At 41.5% G+C, this 18,115-nt stretch overlaps 1 long non-coding RNA gene across 1 annotated transcript; it reads right to left on the reverse strand.

The window, feature by feature from the left end:
• Window positions 1-15,927: 15,927 nt before the first annotated feature.
• On the reverse strand, window positions 15,928-17,166 carry LOC142633143 (uncharacterized). Its single transcript, XR_012843814.1, has 2 exons — window positions 16,965-17,166; window positions 15,928-16,129 (listed from the first exon to the last, which is right to left on the reverse strand). It is a non-coding gene; the product is annotated as an uncharacterized LOC142633143 (long non-coding RNA).
• Between the last annotated feature and the right edge of the window lie 949 nt (window positions 17,167-18,115).

Genomic DNA, 18,115 nt, shown 5'->3' on the forward strand with positions numbered 1-18,115 from the left:
CTAACTGATGATTTGCATAACAAAGACGATAAATGAGAGGTAGCATTGTTCATTAGATTTTCAATAGTAATAGTGTATGAAAATTATATATATATATATATATATATATTATAAATAAGGTTAAATGAAATGTCAAAAAATATATTTTTCAATTTTCTAACTTTTCTACTACTATCAGAGAACATCTCTTTTTTAGTTATGATTAATATGGTTTCCATAGTTAGAGTTTGATTAGTTTTAAATTTAAATTTAGTATTATGATTGTATTTAATTGTTGATGGTTGATTTAATTTTTTAAGTGAATTTAACGGTTTATGTTACTACACTGTAAAGTTTTTAATGTTCTCACCGTGGTAATCTCTATTTTATTTTTTACTTCTCCTTACAACCTCTTTGTTTTCCAATCAATGATTACTAATTGATGTTTGATTTTTTTTTTCTTTATCTGCTCTTTATTACTTTGTGTTGGTTTTTTTCTATACAATCTCTCTCTCTCTCTCTCTCTCTCTCTCTCCATTGGCGACCTATCGTTTTTCAAAATTTGATGATGATTCTATGACATTAAATATGCATTATTAGTTTTTTTTTTTTTAATTTAGTGTTTCTAACTTGATTTGTTTTGTATTTCATTCTTCCTTTGATGCATTAGGTGTGAGAATGAGCGTTTCCCTAGCATTACTCCACTTAATGCGGACAATTTTATTTATTTAATTTAGGCAAACTATTATATTTTATTTTAAAAAAATAAAAAAGGAGTGGAAATATAAATAATTTAATGATATATATGGGAGATGTGAATGAATTTAAATGTTTATGTAAAATGATATGAGAAAAAAATAAAATAAAATACATAACAATAAACACTAACTTATCCAAATAATTCTATGTAATATAATTGTGAGGGGTAAAGGCTATTGAATAAACGTTTGGGCTTTGGGCCTGATCGGTTGGTACCAGTTTATTTTTATCAGGGGCCTCTAGGCCCACAAGTCAGTCTACACTGCAGAGGTCCGAGGAGTAGTCCGAGGAGGAGTGTCTCCTCGGACAGGCTCGACAATGACCCTGGGACTTGCTAAAGGGGTTAGAGGCAAGCTTCTGGAAAAAACTGATGGATAAGAGAGTGATCCAAGCACCCTTCAGAAGCAAGAATGTGTGAGAAATATCTGAGGAAAAAGCTGCTACCACCACATTAAAAACCCTGCATCTACCTCCCTGGCCGCATTAATGGAGAAGCGATCTCTGAATAGTAGAATTCAGCCTTTCTGCTATTGTTTAAAGACTTCAAGAAGGTGGCGGATGTGACACGTATCCAAGGGAAAGATTTGTATGGCACGTGGACGAACTAGTAAAGAAGAAGTATATAAGGAAACGAGAGAGGAAAGAGAGGGGGATCGACACTTTCTGCTGAGGAAAATAGGAACTAAGAATTGTGAACTTTGGTATAGAAAGAGAGTATTTATACAACTCGTCCTCGACTTACGTCCGAGGAGGTCTCTTTGTTATATTCGTTTATCATTTGCATAGTTTGTGGCATTCTAGCCTGTTAACCAAACTTCCAACATCCCGAACCTAGATTTCAAACTCATTCTCTACAAATTTTATTGTATAAGGCTCATTGCCTGAGCCCAACACTTGTTTTTGGGTATGGGTACAATTGTGCGCTTACAATAATAATACATTCTTATATACTATTTTTAATTATTTATAATGCAATATGATAATATTTAACAATCAAAGTCATAAAAAAAAAATAAATAAATAAAAACTTATAACACAAAACTAAATCCCATTAACCAAAATAGTCTATGTGGGAGGGCAAAAAGATCCTGATGAGAATGTGGGCCTTTTGGGCCGTGTTAAGGAAGGCCGACCTGCTACTGGGTTTAGAATTTGTTGGTACTATGGGTCGGCCAATACGCCGAGGGTCCGAGGATCCAGCCGAGGGTGAACTTACCCTCGGATGGACACCGAAGAACTCGGGATTTCGTAATAAAGATTAGGGGATGACACGGTTAAGGCCAATGGTTAAAAGGGGTAAACCCTAGAATGCCCCAGAAGCACTGGTGTTGAAGAAATGTCAAAGATAAAGGCTGCCACCTCCACATTAAAGACCATGCACCTACCACCCTGGCCGCATTTATGGGGAAGTGACACCTGAACAGTGGAAGAGAAACTTCTGGTTACTATTCAAAGGCACTGAGAAAAGAAATATCTAGGCTAAAGGGGAGGTAAAGCAACACGTGTACAAAGTATTCGAAAGAGTAGTATTTAAAGAGCAATCTAAGACAGAAAGAGGGATCCCCCCTCTTTGTAACCTAAAGGAAAGAGAAAAAGAGAGAGAAATTATATAAGAACAGTTCTCGGCTTACGTCCGAGCAGATTGACTTATAGCATTCTTTGTTGTTTTTAAGTGTTTATAATCTTTGGTTTGCTATTTAATCCTCAAACACTTCTAACCTGGGTTTCAAGCCCACACTCTACAAATTACATTGTTTAAGGCTCGTTGGGCCTAAGCCCGTAACTGTTCTTGAGGCCAGGTGCAATTGTGCACTTACAATTGGCGCCGTCTGTGGGAAATCTAGTCTAGAAGCGACAGGGGTACTATGGCAGGCTTAGGTGCTCACCATGCTGAGTCACAAGGATCACAGCTGGAAGATCATTTTGAACGTCTTGAACATCAAAGAGATCGTGAGGGGAGCGTCCATACAGAGTATCCAGCTGCTGGCCATATTCATGAAGGGGGTAGCACCACCCATGATGAGGGTTCTAAATCCATGCAGAAGGAAATCAACCGTCTAAAGAGAAAGCTACGCCGCGCTAAGCGTAGGTTTTCATCATCCTCATCTAATTCTTCCTCAGAGGAGGATAGGGGAGCTGGCCACAGCTCAAGGTCGCGCTCTCCCACCAGTGCAACATCCTCCAGTGAGGAGGGCAGCCAACCAACTCGCAGACGTAAGAAGCCTCGTTCTAGGGGCTTAGGTAACGATACCATGAGTAGGGCGTTGCACCAACTCTCTAAATCTCCGTTGTCGCGGAGGATTGAGAGGGGGAGGCTTCCCAGGGGAGGTTCACCCGGCCCACCTTCACCATTTATAATGGCCGGACCGATCCGGTGGAGCACGTGAGTCACTTCAACCAGAGGATGGCGGTGCACTCTCACAATGAGACTCTGATGTGTAAAGTTTTCCCCTCCAGCTTGGGACCTGTGGCTATGAGATGGTTTAACGGTCTCAAATCTGGGTCCGTAGGCTCGTTTGGGGAGCTGACTAGGGCATTCGCTTCGCGGTTCATTACGTGTAGCAGAGTCCCCGGCCATTGGATTCGCGCTATCCATGGCCATGAAGGAAGGGGAGACACTGAAAGCATACTCCGACCGATACTGGGAGATGTTTAACGAGATAGATGGTGACTTTGATGAGGTGGCGCTTAATACCTTCAAGGTAGGTCTCCCTACTGACCACGACCTAAGAAAGTCTTTGACGAAAAAGCCCGTCCGCAGTGTACGCCGCCTTATGGATCGTATTGATGAGTACAAGAGGGTAGAAGAAGACCAGCAGCAAGGGAAGGGAAAGGAAAAGGTTATCCCGCAGGAGAGGAGGGATTTCAGGTCGGATAGATACCACAACAACAAGCCGATGAGGGATTACTTCGGGCAATCCGGCTCGGCAGCACCTCAGGCTGTAAATAATGTGTTCCGAGAACCGGTGCATCAGTTACTAGAGAAAGTTCGTAAAGAGCCTTTCTTCGTACGGCCAGTGCAAGATGGCAGGGGACCCTGCGAAAAGAAACCAAAATCTCTTTTGTCAGTACCATCAGGACGTAGGCCACACTACCGAGAACTGTCGGACCCTGTGGAACCATCTAGAGCAGCTCGTCAGTGAGGGAAAGTTGAAGCAGCACTTGTGTCAGCCCACTGGGCAAGTCAGTCAAGTTGGTTCAAACAACCAGAGGAACAATACATCTCGGCCAGCCTTGGGAACAATTAATGTTATCTTCGCTGCCCCTAGCAGGACCGGCTCAGGTCCCACTGTGGTGATGGCGGCTTCCCATCAACGGACCGAGGACCTGGGTCACAGGCCGAAGTTGTTGAAGGGCACTTTGCTCGTCCTAGATTTCTCGGAGGAGGATAAGGTAGGGACTATCCAGCCCCATGACGATGCTCTTGTGGTTACCCTCAGAATTGGGAACTATGACGTGAGAAGGGTGATGATAGATCGTGCGCTGCGTGCAGAATATCATGTACCCCGATCCGTTTAAGGGGTTAAGATTGAAGTTGGAAGACCTTACTCCTTATGACTCGCCACTTATAAGCTTCAAAGGGAGAGCCGTTGTGCCGAAGGGACAGATCCGTTTGCCCGTTCAGTCCGGCTCAGAAACGGTGGAGGTAGACTTCATCGTGGTTGATGCGTACTCTCCATATACGGCCATCCTTGCCAGGCCTTGGCTGCATGCGCTTGGAGCCGTCTCCTCTACCTTACATGTTAAAGTTAAATTCCCCTCGGGGGAATGTGTTGAGGAAATCCTCGGCAGCCAATCAGTAGCCGGGCTTGCATATCGGCGCGGTGCGCATCGGACGAAGCCGAGTCTTCGGCTTTGATCAACAAGGGTTTATAGCAGTTAACGGCTCCTGATTCATCTGGAGTGGTGACAGGAGATGAGACACAGTGCGAGGGATTAGAGAAGTTTCCAGTGGCCGATGACCCGGAGAGATTCTTCCAAGTCGGTGCACTTTTACCACACCAAGAGAAAATGGAGTTGTTAGAGTTCTTGAAGGATAATGTTGATGTTTTTGCGTGGGATCCTTATGAAGCTCCAGGCCTGGATCCGGGCTTCATTTGTCATCACCTAAATGTCAACCCGGCTATCATTCCGAGAAGGCAGCCACCTCGGCGATCTTCCAGGGAACATTCCGAGGCTGTGAAGGAAGAGGTGCTTAAACTCAAAAGGGCTGGGGCTATCAAAGAGGTTTTCTACCCTGAGTGGTTAGCCCATACAGTTGTCGTTAAAAAGAAAAATGGAACGTGGAGGGTATGTGTGGACTTTACTGATCTGAACAAGGCCTGTCCCAAAGATTCGTTCCCAATGCCACGTATTGATCAACTGGTGGATGCCACTGTCGGACATCCTCGGATGAGTTTCTTAGACGCCTTCTAGGGTTATCACCAGATTCCCTTGGCACTGGAGGATCAGGAGAAGACTGCATTCATTACGCCGACGGGGAATTACCATTATAAGGTCATGCCGTTCGGTCTGAAGAATGCTGGGGCTACTTATCAAAGGATGATGACCAGAATGTTCGAACAGCAGATGGGGAAAACCATTGAGGTATACGTTGACGATATGGTGGTGAAAAGCAAAACAATCCCCTCACATGTGAAAGATTTGGCCGACACTTTTCAGATACTGAGAAGGTACAAGTTGCGCCTCAACGCCTCAAAATGTTCTTTCGGCGTGGAGTCTGGAAAGTTCTTGGGATACATGATTACACATAGAGGCATAGAGGTAAACCTGGTGCAGGTCAAGGCTATTCAGGACTTGCAGCCTCCTCGGAACCCAAAAGAAATTCAAAAGTTGACGGGAATGATTGCCGCTTTGAACAGGTTCATATCTCGATCAGCTGACCGGTGTCGTCCTTTCTTCCAACTGCTGAATAAGTGGAAAGGGTTTCAATGGACCAAGGACTGCGAGTTAGCCTTTCAACAGCTTAAGCAATATCTATCTCGGCCACCCATTCTTTCTCGTCCAGAGGCACATGAGATTTTGTTTGCTTATCTGGCAGTGGCCGTCCACGCGGTCAGCCTTGTCCTGATAAGAGATGATAGCGGGGTGCAAAGACCGGTATATTACGTTAGTAAGTCTTTGGGTGATGCCGAGGTACGTTATCAACCCTTAGAGAAAGCGCTCCTAGCCGTGGTTCATGCCACGCGAAAGCTTCCCCATTATTTTCGAGTCCCGCACATATGGTTGTTCGACTGAATTGCCCCTTAAGGGCGCCCGCGTAGCGCCGACTACTCAGGAAGGATAGCAAAGTGGGGGACCATCCTGGGGGCTTTTGATGTAAAGTATAAGCCTCGCACCTCGGTGAAGGGCCAGGTCCTCGCTGACTTGGTGGCGGAATTTGCCGAGCCATTACTGGAAGAAACTCTAAAAGAAGCACATATGGATGAAAAATCAGTTGGTGTGATTACAACTGCCATGCCTCCGATTTGGAAAATGTATGTGGATGGGGCGGCTAATCAGAGAGGATCTGGTGTTGGACTTGTTCTTATGTCCCTAGAGGGAATTATCTTCGAAAAATCTTTGAGATTGGCGTTCTCGGCTACTAACAATGAGGCCGAGTACGAAGCGGTCTTGGTAGGCATGAAAATGGTGCATAGGATGGGTGGAAGGGGAATCCACATCTTCTCGGATTCTCAACTGGTGGTCGGACAGGTCACGGGGACCATGGAGGCTAGAGATCCAAGGATGCAGGAATATTTGGCCCAGGTTAAGCGTCAGCAAACTCAATTTGGCTCCTTCGCCTTAACTCATATCTCTCGGAGCGGAAACACCCATGCAAACTCTTTAGCCACGCTGGCAACGTCCTCGGCTCAAGTTTTACCTAGGGTTATCCTCGTTGAGGATTTGCTAGAGCCCTCTCTTGTCATTACCAACGCGCCTCGTATCCATCTAATAAGGCCTGGACCTAGTTGGATCGACCTGGTCGTATCTTTTCTTAGGGATGATGTCCTTCCTGAGGACAAATCCGAAGCAGATAAGATACGCCGAAAGGCGCCACGTTTCTGGCTGTCCGAGGATCACAAACTGTACAAACGATCCTTTTCAGGACCGTACTTGTTGTGTGTACACCCTGATTTAACGGAGGGGCTTCTAGAAGAATTACATGAAGGGATTTGTGGCAGCCACACTGGGGGAAGGTCCTTGGCCCACAGAGCTCTGACTCAGGGTTATTGGTGGCCCAATATGCAAAGGGAGGCCCAAGACTATGCCAGGAAATGTGATCGATGTCGAGAGGTTTGCTCCTAATATTCACCAACTTGGAGGGGTTCTTAACCCTCTCAACAGCCCTAGGCCTATCTCACAATGGGGCTTGGACATTGTATGGCCATTTCCGAGAGCTGCTGGCAATAAAAGATGGCTTCTTGTGGGAAAATGGAGACTATTTCACTAAATGGGTTGAGGCCGAGCCCTTAGCAAATATAAGAGATATTGACTCCAAGAAGTTTGTACGGAAAAACATCGTTACCGAGTTCGGTATACCACACACGCTCATCTCGGACAATGGTGTTCAGTTCGACAGTAAGGCTTTTAGGAAGTATTGTGGTGACATGAGTCTTAGAATTAGGTATTCCACCCCAGCTTATACTCTAGGAAACGGGCAGGCCGAGGCCGTTAACAAAGGCAATGTCGTGGGCTAAAGAAAAGGTTGGATGATGCGAAAGGTAGATGGGTAGAAGAGCTCCCTCATGTTCGTGGACGTATCGGACCACACCGCGCAGTCCACTTTGGAGAAACTCCATTCTCTATGACTTATGGAGCCGAGGCGGTGATACCTCTGGAATCTGGTTTTCCCACCTTAAAGACCAGCTCCTTTAGTCCTGAGAATAACAATGGACTCCTGGAAAAAGGCCTAGATTTGCTTGAGGAACGGCGCGAGACAGCGATGGTCCAGATGGCTTATTATCAACAGAAGCTAAAACGGGGTTACGACGCCCACGTGAGGCTAAGGCCACTTGCACCTGGTGATCTCGTACTAAGAAAAGTTGTGGGTACCTCTAAAAACCCAGCTTGGGGTAAGTTAGGACCCAACTGGGAAGGCCCCTACCGCATTGTATCAGTAGCAGGCATAGGGTCATATCGGCTAGCTGACCTAGATGAAAGAATTGTACCACGCCCATGGAATGTAAATAATCTTAGAAGATATTATTATTAATAAAGTGTGCTTTTATCGGTGAATATTTCAAAGTTATGACTACCTCTGATGCATGAAGTTACTGATTTTAAGAATCAAACAGAAACTTGGTTAAGTGCAGTCTTCGGACCACAAACCTTGTGGAAATTGATGTCTTGTCACTTGTTAAACGTAGTAACCTTAGAGTTATGCCGGGTCTTCGGACCTCCTACTTTGGGGAAATTAACATTTTAAGTGAGTGTTTTTAAGCATCAAAGAGTTTTGATGTTAAGTTCTGTCTTCGGACCACAAACCTTGTGGAAATTGATGTCTTGTCACCTGTTACTATGAACCTTAGTTATGCCGGGTCTTCGGACCTCCTACTTTGGGGAAATTAACATTTGAAGTTACTGTTTTTAAGAATCAAACAGAAACTTGGTTAAGTGCAGTCCTCGGACCACAAACCTTGTGGAAATTGATGTCTTGTCACTTGTTAAACAGAACCTTAGTTATGCCGGGTCTTCGGACCTCCTACTTTGGGGAAATTAACATTTGGAGTTACTGATTTTAAGAATCAAACAGAAACTTGGTTAAGTGCAGTCTTCGGACCACAAACCTTGTGGAAATTGGTGTCTTGTCACTTGTTAAACAGAACCTTAGTTATGCCGGGTCTTCGGACCTCCTACTTTGGGGAAATTAACATTTGAAGTTACTGATTTTAAGAATCAACGAAACGTGGTTAAGTGCAGGTCTTCGGACCACAAACCTTGTGGAAATTGATGTCTTGTCACTTGTTAAACAACCTTAGTTATGCCGGGTCTTCGGACCTCCTACTTTGGGGAAATTAACAGTTGAAGTTACCGATTTTAAGAATCAAACGAATAACTTGGTTAAGTGCAGTCCTCGGACCACAAACCTTGTGGAAATTGATGTCTTGTCACTTGTTAAACGAGAACCTTAGTTATGCCGGGTCTTCGGACCTCCTACTTTGGGGAAATTAACATTTGGAGTTACCCGATTTTAAGAATCAAACAAGAAAACTTGGTTAAGTGCAGGTCTTCGGACCACAAACCTTGTGGAAATTGGTGTCTTGTCACTTGTTAAACAGAACCTTAGTTATGCCGGGTCTTCGGACCTCCTACTTTGGGGAAATTAACATTTGAAGTTACTGATTTTAAGAATCAAACAGAAACTTGGTTAAGTGCAGTCTTCGGACCACAAACCTTGTGAAAATTGGTGTCTTGTCACTTGTTAAACAGAACCTTAGTTATGCCGGGTCTTCGGACCTCCTACTTTGGGGAAATTAACATTTGAAGTTACTGATTTTAAGAATCAAACAGAAACTTGGTTAAGTGCAGTCCTCGGACCACAAACCTTGTGGAAATTGATGTCTTGTCATTTGTTAAACAGAACCTTAACCATGCCGGGTTCTCGGACCTCCTGCTTTGGGAAATTTTACATTTGAAGTTATCATTTTTAAGAATCAAACGAAGAATTGGTTAAGTCTTATCTTCGGACCATAACTTTGATCAAAGTCGTCTCCTTATTATGTCTGGATGTTAATGCGTTACTGCTTATTAACTCGGATCTTAAGTTCTATATCTTTAAGTGGTAAGTAAGTTTGTGTAAGGAATGGTCCTCGGATCTTACATCTTACTAGAAACAGTGCTATGCATTACAAGGGTTTAATCGTTATATGAGATCCTCTCTTCCTTTTAATCGAGGCATTGTTCAAATATATTAACCATGTTACCTTTTATTAAATCTTTAATAATATGCGCATGATTATGTGAAAGTTATGATGGTGCAATCCTTGGAGTTGGATTTATTTACTCTGAGAAATTTCTGTAATAAGTGCAAAAAGAATAAAGTAAAAACAGATACAACCCAAGTGAAAAGCAAATGAAATTGTTCTTCATTAATCAGTCAAAAGTACATAACATATATAATTCAAATATGGAAAAAGAGAAGTCCTAAAGATAAGTCCTAAGCCTTTGGAGGGGGGTCTTGCTGAGAGGTACTGGTGCCCTCGGTCTTTCTCAACTCCAGCTCAAAAGGAGTCAAAACTTGCTTTCCTTTATCTGCTGTCTTCGCTGGAAAGACGTTAGGTTCCACTGTCTGGTTCAGGTCCTTCTCTGCATCCCCTCCTCCTTCCTTCTCTTTGTTGGAACCAGAAGGTTCTGTAGGATCAGGAGTTTGCTTTGGGGCCACCGGAGGTAGAGCAGGAAGAGTTGTCTCAGGGGTAGCAGTGGCAGCAGGAGCCTCTTCAATCTCCTGTATTTCTAGGGGAAGCCAAACGTTCTCGGACTTCCTCAGATCCGAAGATTGGGGAACTCCTGCTACGTTTAAAGCTTCCCCCCATACTTTCAGGATTCGCGGCATAAAGCCGCGAACTCCTCGATCGACTGCTCGCTCGGTGGTTGCTACCCCTTCATCGAAACTTGCACCGCTGCCAGCTTGAAGAGAGAGTTGGAAGGAGCCGGCTTCTTCCTTCATCGCCGCCAGCTTGCTTTTCGTATCCGAGCACTCCCTTTCGAGCTTGGGAGAGCTCTTCATCTCTTTCACGAAGGAGCTTGCTTGTCCTTCTATCTGGGTCTTCATGGTCTTCAAGTTTGATTCGACCCCATTTTTCTCTCTCCTCGCATCCGCCACCTCCGAGGTCAGGCTTCTCATTTCCGGCGGGGCCGTGCCCGAGGACTTCTCGGTTTCCGGTCGATTTCGAGCTCAGGTCTTTGGCTACCTTCCGAGTGTCTTCTATAAACTTCTCGGCTACAAAGACCTCTGGATAGCCCGTAACAAAGGATGATGGAGTTAGGAATAGTAAAAAACAAACTTACTTATAAATATTGTTAAAAGTGGAATCTTCCTAAAAAAGGGAAAACTTACCCACAAGTCTCTTTTCAATGAGAGGAATAGTTGTGGGCCGGCCCATTTTTTCCAAGGTCTCCATGTCCTTGGTAGAGGAGAGGGCGTTCCAAAACCTCGGCCAAGTGGTGGGCATGGCCTTGTTGAACCGCCCTTACACGGATCTTGTGAGATGGGTGCACCGTCCAGTCTTAGATCGGGGGGACCAGGTGGTCGGAGCTCGGCGCACTTCGCCTCGTCTGAATTCCCCGATTTCAACCGAGCGGGCTTGCCTTTGTCCGGCTTTCCGGCTGCCGGGCCGGTGGGAGTTGTTGTCGTGGTTTCTTGGGGTCCTTATTAAGTGTCCCCTCGGTATCCCCTTCCTCTTTTTCTTGGGATCCTCGAGTTTGGAAGTTTTGGCTCAGCGAGGAGGGGAGGTGGTAAAGCTGGGGGAACTTGGGATGTCCCCGTCTTCTTCTCTACAACCTTAGCAGCTCTGTTGGAAAGGAGGCCCTGCATTCTACCCATGTCTTCTTCGGATCCGTCCTCGGGTAAGGCAATCACAAACCCTGCAATTCCAAAGGCCTCGGCGGCTTCTTCCTCCTCGTCCGAAAGTACCACAAACTGGTTCCCGCGAGGTCTCTCGGTGTCTTCGAGACGGAATTGATCTATCTCGTCGTCGAGTGTGTGTGAAGAGGACACCTGCTCTTCTGGAACGACAGTTGCTTGTGAGTGCACAGCAAGGGGAATTGCTGCTATAGGTTGGTTGTACAGACCGGGGTTAGGTGAGCGTCCGGGAGGTCGCGGTCGTCTAAAAAGTTCGGCCGGGCTACGTTTATTTTTCTTCGTCTCCGGTCTCCCGCGATTATGGCGTTTTCTATTTCTTGGAAGTCTGAGGAGATGGGATCGTATCCTAAAATCAGATGGGCGGCTCTAAGTTGTAGGTCCTCGCTGACGAACACCTCGGAGCGAAGTACTCAGTTTAGATCCGCGACATTACAGTGACTCAGACGAGGACGCACGTGTTGCTTATCTGCAAAAAAGACATCAAAACAAACAAACCTGGTCAGATTCACACAAATATTAAACAAGTTTAAGTAAGAGTGAATATGCATTTCTGTGTATGTTATAAGAAGTTGTGTTGTGGGGAGATTAATCTTACGGCATCGCACCTGGATCCCCCCACTCAACTGGGCAGTGGAGGCCGTCGTGCCAGTTCCCAGACACGATTAAGTAGTCGTCCTTCATGCCTTTGTTGGATTTGGGCAGACAGGAGATTAGCCTAACGGTGCTGGACCGAGACTTAATATAATAACCTACCTTAGAAAGTTTATGGGACTCATATAGGAACACGACATCGTGCCATGTGAGGTTTAAACCAATCTGCTCGTTTAGAGCATCTACACTACCTAAAACTCTAAAAACGTTTGGGAGGCATTGATCGGGACACAACATGTGGTTGCGAAGGTACTCCCTAGTTACAGGTCTCATTGGGAGGGTCATCCCACCCTCTATGAAGGCTATCATTGGGATGATAACCTCTCCCTCTTTCCTAGAACCGGCCACGGCTTCTGCCGGGCAATATTTTAGTCCTACATCGCTGGGAATGCGGTATTTGGCCCTAAAGCCTTCCATCCCAGCAGCGGTATCAACTAGACACTTAAACCTACCCATTAGAAAAGAACGAAAGGCTAAACTCTAAAGGGGAGAACGTTTACGAAGACAGCCGAGGACTGTATCCGAGGAGAAAAGGTTAAAAACAGAGAGAGCAAGAACTTACAAAGTTGAAGGTACAGGTTTCCACGGTTTTCTGCTGGTAAAGAATGATTATTGGTGTTTTGATGGGATTGATCCCTGATGAATTAAATGAAGGCGCAGGTTCCCGAAGCGTCACGACGTGCGAAAAGGCGGCCTCGAAATTATATTTGTCCCGCCTAAAATTTCGTGGAGTAATGAGGACCGTTGGATGCCCATCTCACCGTTGAACGTGGGAGACAAAATGTAACTTACAGTAATAAATACGCGCGTTGTTGAAAAATAAAACCGCCAAGTGGCATCTTCTGGGACGCGAAACGACTTCCACACATGCCGTCACTCACAAAGTGTGTGGAATAGGTTCTTGTCGGATCAAAACCCTATTTTTCTCCTCGGACGTTGAAAATTAGAGTTTTGAGGGGCTATTGTGGGAGGGCAAAAAGATCCTGATGAGAATGTGGACCTTTTGGGCCGTGTTAAGGAAGGCCGACCTGCTACTGGGTTTAGAATTTGTTGGTACTATGGGTCGGCCCATACGCCGAGGGTCCGAGGATCCAGCCGAGGGTGAACTTACCCTCGGATGGACACCGAAGAACTCGGGATTTCGTAATAAAGATTAGGGGATGACACGGTTAAGGCCAATGGTTAAAAGGAGTAAACCCTAGAATGCCCCAGAAGCACTGGTGTTGAAGAAATGTCAAAGATAAAGGCTGCCACTTCCACATTAAAGACCCTGCACCTACCACCCTGGCCGCATTTATGGGGAAGTGACACCTGAACAGTGGAAGAGAAACTTCTGGTTACTATTCAAAGGCACTGAGAAAAGAAATATCTAGGCTAAAGGGGAGGTAAAGCAACACGTGTACAAAGTATTCGAAAGAGTAGTATTTAAAGAGCAATCTAAGACAGAAAGAGGGATCCCCCCTCTTTGTAACCTAAAGGAAAGAGAAAAAAGAGAGAGAAATTATATAAGAACAGTTCTCGGCTTACGTCCGAGCAGATTGACTTATAGCATTCTTTGTTGTTTTTAAGTGTTTATAATCTTTGGTTTGCTATTTAATCCTCAAACACTTCTAACCTGGGTTTCAAGCCCACACTCTACAAATTACATTGTTTAAGGCTCGTTGGGCCTGAGCCCGTAACTGTTCTTGGGGCCAGGTGCAATTGTGCACTTACAGTCTAAAGAATACAAAACTTTATCAAGCTAAAATAGAGATGCAAGAAAAATAAAAATAAAAATACACCAAAAAATTGAGGGAGGAAGAGTGGGAAATAACCACTTTTTTGTTAGAGAAAATTATGTAAAGAATGGAAGAGTGAATGACAAATTTATACTAAGAGGATGATAATAAAAAATAAAATAAACAAAATAAAGAAAGATAAAAGGAAAGAGAAAGAGTGATATCGAGGTAGAATGTTTGGGGAGATGAAAAGGTAAAGAGAATGAGAAATGTTGGAGAAAGTTTAAATGTTAAAAGAAATTAGTACAATTTGATGAACACAATTTTCTTTTATTTGAATTTAAGTAAAATATTACATTTTTTATTTTTTAAAACAAAAAGAGAGAAAATATAAATAATTTAATTATAAGGAGGATGTGGTTGAATTTCAATATTGAGTAAAATAGAAGAGAAGAAAAAATAAGAAAAATTAAAAGATATAACAATAAACACTAAATTATCCAAATATGTAATGGAATACTATTTTATTTTTATTTATTATCTTAATTTTTTTATAATGTAATTGGATAAAATTTAACAATCAAAGAGCAAAATAATAATAATAATAACTTAAAATACAAAACTAAATCGTATCAACCTAAATTTGAGTTCTTAAAAACACAAAAAATTATCAACCTAAAACGGAGATGCAATAAAAAATAAAAATCCACCAAAACATTTAGAGAGAGAGAGAGAGAGAGAGAGGGAGAGAGAACATTTTTATGAGAGAAAACTATGCAAAGAATGGAAAAGAGTGACAAATTTATAGTAAGAGGGAAGGGATAAGAAGAGACAAATAAAGGAAGATGAAAGGAAAAATGAATAGCAATATTAAAGTAGAGGGTAGTGGGGAGATGAAAATGTAAGGGAAGAAGAAAGGTTGAAGAAAGTGTAAATATTTAAAAAATAAGTGAATGTAAAAAAATTATAGGAAAATTGGAAATAAAAAAGAAATATATATAGATATTAATACCGACAAAGATGAATATGTAAAGTCAATAATATATATATATATATATATATATATATATATATATATATATATTGTAAAAAAAATAGGAATAAATAATAAATAATAATTATGTGGCGAATAACATGGCAATAACATGGCGCAACAGGAGCTCAACACCAATAAATGTCATGCTTTAGCTTTTAGTAATATATAGATATAGATTTTAGAGTTGAAATCTCTTATTTTAAAATTTTAAATTAAAGTGTATTTCAAGATATTAAGTAATGACTTTTGCTTCTTTTTTCCCTTTTCTTTTCTCAATGAGTTATGGAGAGATTTGTCGTTTCAAATGTTTTGGTACTTTACAAATTTTGCATTTTCATTCTAAATTTATGAGTAATGTTTTTTCTAACCATGGTTAAACATTTATAAATAGATTCTTAAAGAAATTTAAAACACTTTATTATTCATATAAATAGAAAGGGAGAGTATTAATTTCTTCAAACCTCAAGGGAGGGAAGTGTTTTTTTCCTTTAGGTTTGGGGGAGGGGGGGTCATTTCTCTAAACCTCAAGGGAGGAGAGTGTTATTACTCCAAATATATTTAATGAGATCAGCCTAAAAAAAAAAAATTTATTCCGCACAATGCGCAAGTCTGCGACTAGTTATGAATAAAAAACCAACCTAAATAATAATAAAAGACCATTAACGTACTTTATATTATGTTCATCTATTAGAGGCTCTTTTACATATAAATAAGTCATTTTATTTATATTTTTTTTATCAAGTTCCCACTTCTTTTTAAAACCACTATAACCTCAAGTATAGCCCATGTGAATTTTGATAATTTGGCTAATATAGATTCATAAATGGTTAAATTGTAATATTTTTACGGACAACGGTTTGGACTCAGTAGCCATAGCATCTGCAATCTCATCAATATCTCGATCTAAGTAATCATCGGAATCACATTCAATGTGGCTTGAAAGTTTTACGCGAGATGAACTGAGCTGAAGTGTACTGCTCCTAATGGCATATAAGGGCTTTGCTAGAGTAGCTTAAGCACTGGATGTAGACAATTTTGAGGGTGGTACATTTGGCACAAAAGGTGCATTTGCAGGGAGTAAAAGTAGACATTCATCCATGGCTACAATACAAAATTAACAAGAAGATTAATAGAAAGAGTTGGGAAAAAAAAAACAATATAGAAATAGGGAAAAGTTACGCTAGACTCCTCGTCCATAAGCTAAACTATTCCCTTAAAGCTAGGATTTTAACCAGTCTACTTATTCAAATAAAACAATATGGAGAATATAACTCATTGCAAATGGTCAATAAAGAGTCAAATGATTAGCAGCAAGATTGCCAACACATCAAACAATATACACACCGTGCTGAAAAATCACCTATCAGCAAACTCGCTAAATTGCACTCTAAATTGTGTTTTCCTTCTCTCTTGTTCCAGCAGCTGAAAAGAGACCAGAAAGGAAAAAAAAAATGAGTTAGCAAATTGAAGGCGTTGAAAATCAAAATGAAGTCTTTAGCTCACAAGAGTTACTAGAAATACATCAAAATAAACTTGAATCCAGTAAAAGGACAATTCCTCTCGTCTTGAATGAGGTCTCCAAATAGAATACAACATAAATTTTAGCCTGTAGCCCAGATTCTATAAATAATTATTAGAGTTTTGAAAAGACACCTAAATATTCATTTCTTGCTTTTGGAGTCCGTAGAGTATTTCAACCTTGAACTAGTCCTAATTTTTTAGATCCAATCCCGAACAACACTCAATGACCCCGAAGGTGAAATCTAATTTTAACAACTTGGACTTAAGTTCTTAAAATAATGCATCTGTCTTATGATCTGCAAAATCGACGCAAAATAATCTAAAACAATTATTCTAGCCAATACTAAAAGTGTGAGGAAGTAGCCACCATATCCTCTTAAGTCTAAAATGATGCAGTAGCCATATCTCACACCGGCATTTCATCAAATAGCTGTATAGCATACTCAAAAGTAATAATGCAATACACGTTCACTAGACCACTGGCCACATAAGCATCAATTGCAAAACAATATAAAAAAATATAATTCATTCATTTGATATATATATTGTAATTTCAAGCCACAAATTTAATGTTTGTTTCATTTGTAAATTCCATTAATTTCTATGAAACAAACAAAGCAGAAACCCAGCCCCAAAAACTAAACCAAACCAAGAAATTTGCACATGGAAATCAGAAAAATAAAGAGTTCTTTGTGGATTTAAACTCAGGGAAAGAATGAAAGGAAAAAAAAAATACTAGGTGCTGGGTATTGAACGGTGCGGCGGAACCACCAAGGCACCGCCGGGACAAGGGCGGCGAGACGGCAAAGAGAAGCTCTGCGGTGGCTCTGGTTCTACCGCCTCTCTCTCTCTGTCTCTCTTTTCTGCCGGTCTGAGGTCTCTCCTCTCTCTTCTTTCTACCGTGCGATTGAATTTGTTTGTGAGGAAGTGGGGAACACGTGCCTTAGTGTTTTAATATTAGACTGAAGTACTGATTTGGCAAATATGTATAGTTTAAAAAGTAAATTAGCTAATATAATAGTTTATGGGGGCATTTTGGCAGTGGCTGAAAGTTTAGGGAGTGTGTGGGTATTTTTCTTTAGTATTTGATTGTATATATTTTTTTCTTCTTAATAAATTTGATTTTGATAATTACATTGAAAGAGGGATTTGAACTTTAAATATCTTCGTTAAATATACCATAAAGTACTTTTTATCTTGTAAGTGTATCGTCTCATCTACACTTATCTTTAATCACTCAAATTGGAAGAAGTTAGAGGGGAAGGGTTCTAGTATATTAAATATTTTTAAATTTTACCCTTTACCTTTTCTTTCTTCTTAAACTTACCAACTATAAACTACAACGTAGTTATGTTGATCAAATTACTCATCAAGTTTTCTCTTGCTATGAATTCTTCATTTGAGCGCCATCATTATTCCCATTAGCCTAGTTAAAACATCATTTAGTCAAAAAAAATAAGTAAACTCCCTCAAAACTCTCATACATTAAGCTCAATATTTTGTCTGAAAAACTTGACAATGTACAGTGTGTTCAATTACAACTATTGAGCATTGTTCACTCAATACACCACTCTTTTTTCTTTCTTTCTTTTTTTTTTTTATTTTTAATTTCCATTCTCTAACACTCTCTTTCCCTTCATTTGTGAATCTCTCTCTCCACGACCTGCGAGGATCTGTACGCATTTTTCTTCCAACTCTTCAAACTCTCAAATCTCGCAGCAAACTCACAATCACTCCAATCACTCATCCTAAACCATAGCCATTAGTCTAAGTTTCAAAGTAAATCACAATTACTGTTAAAACTCACAGAAAAATCACAATCGTAGGAGTTGTGCTTGTACATAAATAGAATAGAGGGAGAGATATTGATGCTGATGTATATGCATG

The sequence above is a fragment of the Castanea sativa genome, chromosome 4 (assembly GCF_040712315.1).
Source record: "Castanea sativa cultivar Marrone di Chiusa Pesio chromosome 4, ASM4071231v1".
Taxonomy (NCBI): domain Eukaryota; kingdom Viridiplantae; phylum Streptophyta; class Magnoliopsida; order Fagales; family Fagaceae; genus Castanea; species Castanea sativa.